This window comes from Mycetomoellerius zeteki, unplaced genomic scaffold (assembly GCF_001594055.1).
Source record: "Mycetomoellerius zeteki isolate Tzet28-1 unplaced genomic scaffold, Tzet1.0 scaffold923, whole genome shotgun sequence".
Taxonomy (NCBI): Eukaryota; Metazoa; Arthropoda; class Insecta; order Hymenoptera; family Formicidae; genus Mycetomoellerius; species Mycetomoellerius zeteki.
In genome coordinates, this window is record NW_017257962.1 from 3,062 (window position 1) to 13,696 (window position 10,635).

Consider the following 10,635-nt stretch of genomic DNA (forward strand, 5'->3'; position numbering starts at 1 on the left):
ATTTTCCGCTCTTTCTGAATCCACGATGAGAAATGGGGGTTCCTATTTAAAAAAATGAACTTGACCTTCATATGACCTTCAAGGTCACGATCAAGGTCAAATTCAAGGTCACCACTGAAAAGCCTGAGAAATTTCCTAAAACTTTTGTATTTAAAATTTTTTCGTAAAATGCCCTCGTCAGAAGTTATTCGGGGGTTTCCATATTTTTGCCTCACCCTGTATAATGTACCCGATAAAATAGCGTCTCTTAAACAATACGAAAAAATGCTTATACAAAGAGCCAAGGCATTTCAAATTATTGTTAAGATGGGAACTATTGTTAATAAAAAATTGCCCCAAAGGCAAATGGTACAAAAAGCAAAAGGTAGAATATTTTATTTACCACTTCCTCTACAAGAAACATTGAACAAATTGTGTAAAAATACCGATCCAATAAATAAAAATCATGAAATTATTTTAGTTAGGGATGTTTCGACAAATTCCAAAATTATTTGGGAAGACATGGTAGATAAAGAAAAAAGTATACAATGCTTTAATATGGTTAAAACGTAACAATCGTTTTTATAAACATATTGTATTGCCAAATACTACTGATGAATTACATTTGGAGGAATTAAATAATCCGGAATTTGTAATACAAGACACAGAAAATGATAAAGAACCTGTTATGCACAATAACGAATTGCGTCCAAAAATTGAAATGCAAGAAACAGAAAATAACGAAGCAGTCTTAAACGATAAGTATCAGGCTATGTTAACTCAGATTGATGAGAGTGATGATAATTATTATGATCAATATACTATTTATCCTTTGTATGAGAAAAAGTCACATAAAAGTGCTACCGCTTTATACCAAATGTTAAAAATTCAGGCATTGTCTTTGGACAATCGTGAAAAAGATTTAGATCTATTGTGTTTTCCAGACTTGTATCCTTTTGGTACTAATGGACAACATGAATCTAGGCCGGTAAAACTTCGTGACCATGAATTTATTAAATGTCGTTTGAAATCTAAACATCCGCAATACAGATTGAATCAACAATATTTATTTTATGTGTTAAATAATGCGAATATTCGTCAATTAAGTCGTGGTATTTACCATAAATTGAAAGATTATACAGCTAAAGAATATTATAAGCATTGCACAAAGAGTTATTAGAATCGGATTTGAATACAATTTTTTCCACTCTAAGAAATACGGAACTATACTGGTGTAGACCAAGAAGTAATTTAGAATGTATGATACAAAATTACGGACCTGCGACATTTTTTATAACATTGAGTCCTAGTGAAAGATTGTGGGATGACTTAGGTGAATATATTCGTCAAGTAAATGGATGATCTAATGATTCCTCTTTATCCACTAATGTTCTTATTGCTAGAGATCCTGTGTTGACATCGAGATTTCTCGACAATAAGTTTCAGGCGATGCTTGATTTTATTTGTTCCAAAGATCACCCGATTGGAGAAGTAATACATTACTTCTGGCGACGAGAATATCAAGGTAGAGGTGTTCAACATCTTCATCTATTATTTTGGATTAAAAATGCACCAATTCTTCGTAAATCTCCTGCGGAAGAAGTTTCTAAATTTATATTACAACATATAACGTGTGAATTATAGGATGAAAAATCTTCACCAACATTATATAGGCGAGTTAATACCCATCAACGACACATACATAACGAGTATTGTCTTCGTTCTAAGAAAAAAGGGCGTAAAGTTTATCGTATATGTTTTGATTTTCCTCGTCCTTCTACCGATATGTTGATTTTGAGAGATGTTGTAAGTTCGATAGCAGGTAGAAAACAATTGAAACATAAAAGTAGACTTTATGACCTTCCGCGAACAGATGATGAACAAAATATAAATGATTACAATCGCATCATTCTTACTGTTTGGGAACGAAATATGAATATACAATTTATTGGTGACAACTCAAGCTTGCTGACGTATTATGTTACTAAGTATTTGAATAAAGCAACAAAATGTGAATTATCTGATTCTGTCCTTAATAGTACAAATAATAAGAACAAATTAGCGGCGAGCTATCTTTGGAATATTGCTTTGCGACTCACTAATAATAGAGAATATGGAGCTCTTGAAGCAGCTGATACATTGTTAGGTATTCCTCTACATGCAACTGATAGAAACACAACTATTAAATGGTTAGATGTTAATCAAATACGATATAGAAAAGTCAAAAGCTGTAAAGAAATTGAAGCTCTTGAAGGTGATTATACTGATATATTTTGTCCATCTGTAATAGATAGTCATTATTCAAATAGACTGGAAGAACTTGATACGAGGTTTTTATATGAGTTTGTACAGTGGCACGAAAATCAAACCAAAAACTAAAAAAATTATATATTATAAAATGAATAACGGTTATTATTTGAAACGGCAATAACGTGAATGTCTTATTAATCACTATAAATATGATGTTAATTCGCGACCGGAAGATAATTTCTTTTCGTTACTTCTTATGTTTAAACCATGGCGGAAAATACAAGATCTTAAAAATGGATATGATACTTATGCAGAATCATTTCACAATGATGAATTAAATCTTAAAAAGGCATCGGAGTATCATGAAAAATTAGAGGAATTGAAAAATGCATATGAAACTGCGAAACAATTACTTCAGCAACATTTGGATGACTTAGAAAAACAGAATACGTCTCAAGATGATCCTGATAATCCATTAGATGTACAAAATATTCAAGCTGGTGATGCGATGCAAGATTTTAAAGATCTTGATGACAAACAGGAAATCGATATATCTGAAAATATATCTGAAATGATTTCAAAATTAAATGGGGATCAAAGAAGAGTATTTGATAGAGTCACTAATACCATAACGTCAGGTAAATCACTACTACGATTGTACGTTAGCGGAGAAAGAGGTACTGGTTTCTTAATTAAAACAATTAAATGTTGGTTAAAACAAAATCTCAAGAAGGATACTGCTGTAGAAGCACCTACTGGTATAGCAGCTTTTAATATAGACGGTTTGACAGTTCACAGATTATTGCAATTACCCATTGAGTATGGCCATACTCCTAAGTATAGGCAATTAACTAACCACGTTTTGAAAGTTTTGCGAGCAGACCTTAAAGATGTTAGTCTTATTATAATTGACGAAGTGTCAATGATATCTAATTTAATTCTTATGTATATACACTTACGACTATCTGAAATATACGATACTACTGATTGTGATGATGGTTGGTTCGGTCAAAAGCACATTCTTTTATTTGATGATTTGCTTCAGTAACCTCATATACATGAAAATCCTGTCTTCATACAATTAACAGCTGAAAATATTCGTAAATATCTTGCGTCTTTAAGTGCTACTAATCTATGGACTACTTTATTTGATTATGATGAACTGACAATCAATATGCGCCAGTAAGGAGATGGATCTTATTGTGAGTTGCTTTCCAGAATTCGTGTTGGTTTATTAACACCATCTTATTATGATATTCTTGAAAAAAGAAAAATATCTTTCAAAGGTGAGTCTTTTGAAACAAGATTAAATGAATTATGTGATTTTATTAATAATTTGCCATCTGATACCGTTTGTTTATTACCTACTTGTCACATGTGTGACAAACTTAACGCTGCAATGTTAAGTCGAATTGCTTCGAAAGAAATATTTTTAATTGCTGAAGATACGATTGATTGCATTCCTTATATGAAAAAAAAAGTAACAAAGGTATTGTCAAATAATGATGATGATGATACTAGAACAGCTGGACTGTCAAAGCGAATTACAATTAAAATTGGAGCGAAAGTTATGATAAGACGCAATATTGATGCCAGTTTAGGCCTTGTAAATGGTACAATTGCTACTGTTATGTCAGTTGTGCAGGATAAAACTACTAATTGTATAGAAAAGATAAAAGTTCTTTTGCCGTCTGGTTTAGAGTATTTTATTGAAACCGTAAGTGTTAAGTTTCCAGTGATGGATAGAGTATACGTTATTAGAAAACAATTTCCATTATGTTTGAGTTATGGTATTACCATTCATAAAAGTCAAGGTTTGAGTTTGCAAAATGCTGTTATGGATCTGGGTAACAATGTATTTAGTTGCGGTCAGGCTTATGTTGCATTATCTCGAGTAACATCTCTCGATGGACTGCATTTAATTAATTTTGATCCTTCATCCGTGTTTGCTAGTGAAAAAGCTATTATAGAATATAATCGATTGAAACGAATACATAATTCAGAATCAGAAATAATCACTATTTCAAAACAGCATTATCGTAGAGTTAAAGATGTTTCGTGGACATTGTCGAAAATGATTTCCTCCGTTCAAGAGTCGGATCAAAAAGCTCCATTAAAAAGTACTGCTTGGATTATACGTGGTTTTCAAAATACAGACACGGTTTCATGCTATGCGAATGCAGTATTACAGTGTTTATTGAATTTATATGTTTTCAGGAAACTGTTATTAAATTACGATAAACCTGACGTTTTAAATTTGTTTGCACATCGATGTGAACATGGAATGAATAATTTGAATACATATGAAATACGGCAATCTTTAGGGGACCATTTTTCGGTTGCTAATAAACGAGATGCATTAGAATTTCTTACAGCTCTTTGTACAAAATATGATTATGTAAAGAGTATGGTAGAACATCAAGTTACTTCTACTTGTCGATGCAATTCATGTGGTTATACAAAAGTTATTACTAATACTAATATCTTTCTTTCAATTTCTATTAACAATTTGAAGAAGAAAAGTTATAATCTTGATGAGTTATTAAAAACTACATTTTCATCACATTGGTGTCAGACGTTTGATAAATTATGTGAATGTTGTGGAAGAAATGAAGATTGTGATGATGGTTGGTTCGGTCAAAAGCACATTCTTTTATTTGGAGATTTGCTTCAGTTACCTCCTATACATGAAGATCCTGCCTTCATACAATTAACAGCTGAAAATATTCGTAAATATCTTGCTTCTTTAAGTGCTACTAATCTATGGACTACTTTATTTGATTATGATGAACTGACAATCAATATGCGCCAGCAAGGAGATGGATCTTATTGTGAGTTGCTTTCCAGAATTCGTGTTGGTTTATTAATACCATCTGATTATGATATTCTTGAAAAAAGAAAAATATCTTTCAAAGGTGAGTCTTTTGAAACAAGATTAAATGAATTATGTGATTTTATTAATAATTTGCCATCTGATACCGTTTGTTTATTACCTACTTGTCACATGTGTGACAAACTTAACGCTGCAATGTTAAGCCGAATTGCTTCGAAAGAAATATTTTTAATTGCTGAAGATAAGATTGATTGTATTCCTTATATGAAAAAAAAGTAACAAAGGTATTGTCAAATAATGATGATGATACTAGAACAGCTGGACTGTCAAAGCGAATTACAATTAAAATTGGAGCGAAAGTTATGATAAGACGCAATATTGATGCCAGTTTAGGCCTTGTAAATGGTACAATTGCTACTGTTATGTCAGTTGTGCAGGATAAAACTACTAATTGTATAGAAAAGATAAAAGTTCTTTTGCCGTCTGGTTTAGAGTATTTTATTGAAACCGTAAGTGTTAAGTTTCCAGTGATGGATAGAGTATACGTTATTATTATAGAAAACAATTTCCATTATGTTTGAGTTATGGTATTACCATTCATAAAAGCCAAGGATTGAGTTTGCAAAATGCTATTATGGATCTAGGTAACAATGTATTTAGTTGCGGTCAAACTTATGTTGCATTATCTCGAGTAATATCTCTTGATGGACTGCACTTAATTAATTTTGATCCTTCATCAGTATTTGCTAGTGAAAAAGTTATTCTAGAATATAATCGATTGAAACAAATACATAATTCAGAATCAGAAATGATAACTATTTCAAAACAGCGTAAAATTATAGATGTTTCGTGGACATTGTCGAAAGTAATTACACTACGCAACAAAATTATCGCAACAAAATTTTTCATCGAAATTTTGCTATTTTTCAAATGCGGATAACTCGGTCAATTTTCATCGTATCAAGACAATTTTTTTTTCATTTTGTAGGTAATTATCTGTACTTTAAGAAACTTGATGCGCGGCGGGCGCGGCGCGCGCGGGGAAATTAGGTGCAAGTCGATGCCGCATCTCCATGTTTTGATAAAGCCCAAGCATTTTTTTTCTTAAAAAATTTGATTGTTTGACGCGCTACCTGGATCGCCCCGATTTTTTTTTGAAAATACGACATAGACCATTGTAAAGTGCACTTTTCAACAAACAATTTGAAAAAAATTCGAGTCTCTACGATTTTTTTTGACCGAGTAATGCCATTTTGAAGTTATTCGGGCATTTTTAACGAATACCGCCAGCATTAGCAATTACCCGATACGTACCGCGAGGAGGTTGCTAGTCGGACTTTACGCATCATTTTGGCCCTGAAAAGGGCCGATTATGTAAACCATTTGTCAAATTAGGGACCCCGTGGTTCATCACTTCCACAGTATTTTCTGACTCCAAATCCTATTTGCCTAATGCGGTCAAGTGTTAGAGGCATTCAATACCATGTATTGCCACCTCGGCGTTGGATAACCTCTCCTAAACGTTCTTGCATATTAATGCATGCTCTGATTGAATCTTGAGGTATCTCGTGCCAGATTTCATGTAGAGCTCTCTCAAGCTCTTGCAGATTAGCAGGAGGCCTCTCCAAGTTACGTAATCTCCTACCCATCATGTCCCATACATGCTTAATAGGATTGAGGTCTGGGCTGTTAGATAGATAAGGCAGTAACTGTATATTGTTTACTGCCAAGTACTCACGAGTTACCCTAATCATAATGAGGTTTCGGCATTTGACTCTATCGCGATATTCGTTAAAAACGCCCGAATAATTTCAAAACGGCATTACTCGGTCAAAAAAAAGTAGAAACTCGAATTTTTTTTCAAATTGTTTGTTGAAAAGTGCACTTTACAATGGTCTATGTCGTATTTTCGAAAAAAAAATCGGGGCGATCCAGGTAGCGCGTCAAACAATCAAATTTTTTAAGAAAAAAAATTGGGCTTTATCAAAACATGGAAATGCATCGACTTGCACCTAATTTCCGCGCGCGCGCGCACGCATCTAGTTTTTCTTAAAGTACAGATAATTACCTACAAAATTAAAAAAATCGTCTTAATACGATGAAATTTGACCGAGTTATGCGCATTTAAAAAATAGCAAAATTTCGATGAAAAATTTTGTTGCGATAATTTTGTTGCGTAGTGTACTTCCGTTCAAGAATAAGGTCAAAAAGAAGCTCCATTAAAAAGTACTGCTTAGATTATACGTGGTTTTCAAAATATAGACAAGGTTTCGTGCTATGCGAATGCAGTATTACAATGTTTATTAAATTTATATATTTTCAGAAAAGAATTATTAAGTTATGATAAACTTGATGTTTTAAATTTGTTCATGCATCGATGTGAACATGGAATGAATAATTTGAATACCTATGAAATACGGCAATCTTTAGGAGAGTATTTTTCGGTTGTTAATAAACGAGATGCATTAGAATTTCTTGCAGCTCTTTGTACAAAATATGATTATATAAAGAGTATGGTAAAACATCAAGCTACTTCTACTTATCGATGCAATTCATGTGGTTATACAAATGTTATTACTAATACTAATATCTTTCTTTCAATTTCTGTTAACAATCTGAAGAAAAAAAGTTATAATATTGATGATTTATTAAAAAATACATTTTCATCACATTGGTGTCAGACGTTTGATAAATTATGTGAATGTTGTGGAAGAAATGATATATTATTTAAAAGTGAATTAGTTTCAATAAAAAAAATACTTATTATCAACTTAATATCATTTTCTTCAAACGATGGTAAATTAGTAAAGATATCACACAAATTTACGTGCAGTCTCGATAGCAAAAATAATAATAGCTGGACAGACATATAAAGTTATGAGTGCTATAATTCATTACGGTTTGTGTATCGACGAGGGTCATTATACAAGTATGTGTAGAGAAGGAACATCTTGGATGGAAATTAATGATGCGCAAGTTATAAAAAAGCAATGGCCTAGAGGTGCTAAAGATATTTCCATATTATTTTTACAGAAAAATGTTACCAAAAATATATGATAAGCAACATACATTTACAACCACTCAAGATTGAGACTATTTGTATTCCTATTTCGAAAGTCTTCTTATTCCAACCTCGCAAAGAAAAGTAATAGTAACTTAAACTTTTCTTTAAAAATAATTTTATTGAAGGTTTTCCTATTCTGATTCAAGTAATAATTGTTTTAGGCCCGGTTGCACCAATGTTATTTTGATTTTAAGCGAGACTTAAAACTCTATCTGTCTCGTTTTAAAATCGAAAAAGAGACACAGATAGAGTTTAAGCCTCGTTTAAAATCAAAGTAACGTTGATGCAAATAATTCTTTTTCAAAAATTATTACTTAAAAAATAAAAGATAATATGTATAAATACCAGTTAAGTTATTAAAAAAAAGATCAAGTAGTTACAACATTAATTCTATTTAAAAATTTTATTATATATCATATAAGTAATATCACAAAATCCTTAATATTATACATATAGTAGAAACTGTTGTTTTTATACACATTGACATTTTTATATTATAATTATAGAACGAAGAGGGAGGCGGTGGGATTTTTTAAAATTATATACAAACTTATCTTTTTATAAAAAAAAGTAAAAATAAGGCGCTAAGAGTGTACTTATCCAATAAAACTATTTTACGGTAAAATCTAAACTAATGATATGTATCATGTGTATAAAAGATTTGATATCAACAACAGGCGCCAAGTTAAACTAGTACATTTATTTACTTAATTCCAATGATATACCTACAATTAAAAAATAAAATCCAAGTGGTACTATTATTATTTACTTAATTCTAATGATATATATCATGTGTATAATTATTTCTATATAATACTAACAAGTATTCAACCCAATTAATAGTAATTTTAATTTTTTTCTTCAAGGATATTCTTATGTATGTGCAAGCAAATCATTCAGATAGGTATACGGTTTAGATTTAGTATAGAATAAGTATAATATTTATACGGCGTGCGTTATATATTGTAAAAGCATATATAATTAAAAATAGGATAATTTTAGATTTGTAAGACATGCGTTATAAGAGCGATGCGTACATTTAAGATAGATTTAAGATTAGATTAAAAATTGATTACACTTGTAATTGTGATTGTAATTTTAATGTTTATTAAAATCTAATGACATGTATCATTTGTGTAAAAAGTTATTACCTTTTTAAAAAAAAGGTAAAAAAAGCGCTAAGCGTGCGTGCTTCTCGTGTAGAACCATCATTTGCGCCGGTTTCACCAACATATTTACTTAATTTTAATGATATATACAATGTGTATAAAAGATTTGATATCAACAACAGGCGCAAGTGTTTCCACATGAAAAATTTTTCTATTTAAATTAAATTTTTTCATTTTATACGGTTAATTCTTTAATTTTTTTGTGATAACACTTAAATGGAGCAAGGTAACGCAATTTTGTGATAATGTTTTGTGTAATATTTTGAAAAAGAATTAAATAACCATTACTTCAGTTGGAAGAGAAAATGTCTTTGAATGTATTGTGATATAATAATTTTATTTAAGAGGAATTTAAATCATTTGGATTGGAAAAAGGAAGATCCTTCAGTATGATATACTTAGGTTTCATTGCATAAAAATTAATAATATCATTTGGATTAAATAAATAATAATTATACACATGATACATATCATTAGAATTAAGTAAATAATAATAATAGTACCACTTGGATTTTATTTTTTAATTGTAGGTATATCATTGGAATTAAGTAAATAAATGTACTAGTTTAACTTGGCGCCTGTTGTTGATATCAAATCTTTTATACACATGATACATATTATTAGAATTAAGTAAATAATAAAGATAGTACCACTTGGATTTTACTTTTTAATTGTAGATATATCATTGGAATTAAGTAAATAAATGTACTAGTTTAACTTAGCGCCTGTTGTTGATATCAAATCTTTTATACACATGATACATATCATTAGAGTTATGTAAATAAAAAGATTGGGTTTTACTTTTTAATTTAGTAGAATTTAATTAATTATTTGATAAAAATACAAATGATACATGTCATTAGATTTTAATGAACATTAAAATTACAATCCCAATTACAAGTGTAATCAATTTTTAATCTAATCTTAAATCTATCTTAAATCGACGCATCGCTTTTATAATCTTAAATCTACACATCGCTCTTATAATGCATGTCTTACAAATCTAAAATTATCCCATTCTTAATATGTTTTTACAATATATAACGCACGCCGTATAAATACTTATTCTATACTAAATCTAAACCGTATACCTATCTGAATGATTTGCTTGCACATACATAAGAATATCCTTGAAGAAAAAAAATTAAAACTACTATTAATTGGGTTGGATACTTGTTAGTATTATATAGAAAGGGCCGATTTTCCGAATTACATGGAATTTAACTTGGCGCCAGTTTTGTTGATATCAAATCTTTTATACGAATGATACATACGAAGGGCACTACTTATATTTTGAGCCTTGGCAACACTGAGTGTTGTCAGGTGCCATTTAACGTTTC

At 30.6% G+C, this 10,635-nt stretch overlaps 1 pseudogene; it reads left to right on the top strand.

Moving 5' to 3' along the window:
* The first annotated feature begins 4,636 nt into the window (after positions 1-4,636).
* On the top strand, positions 4,637-5,927 carry LOC108730472 (ATP-dependent DNA helicase PIF1-like; annotated as a pseudogene).
* The last annotated feature ends 4,708 nt before the right edge of the window (positions 5,928-10,635 follow it).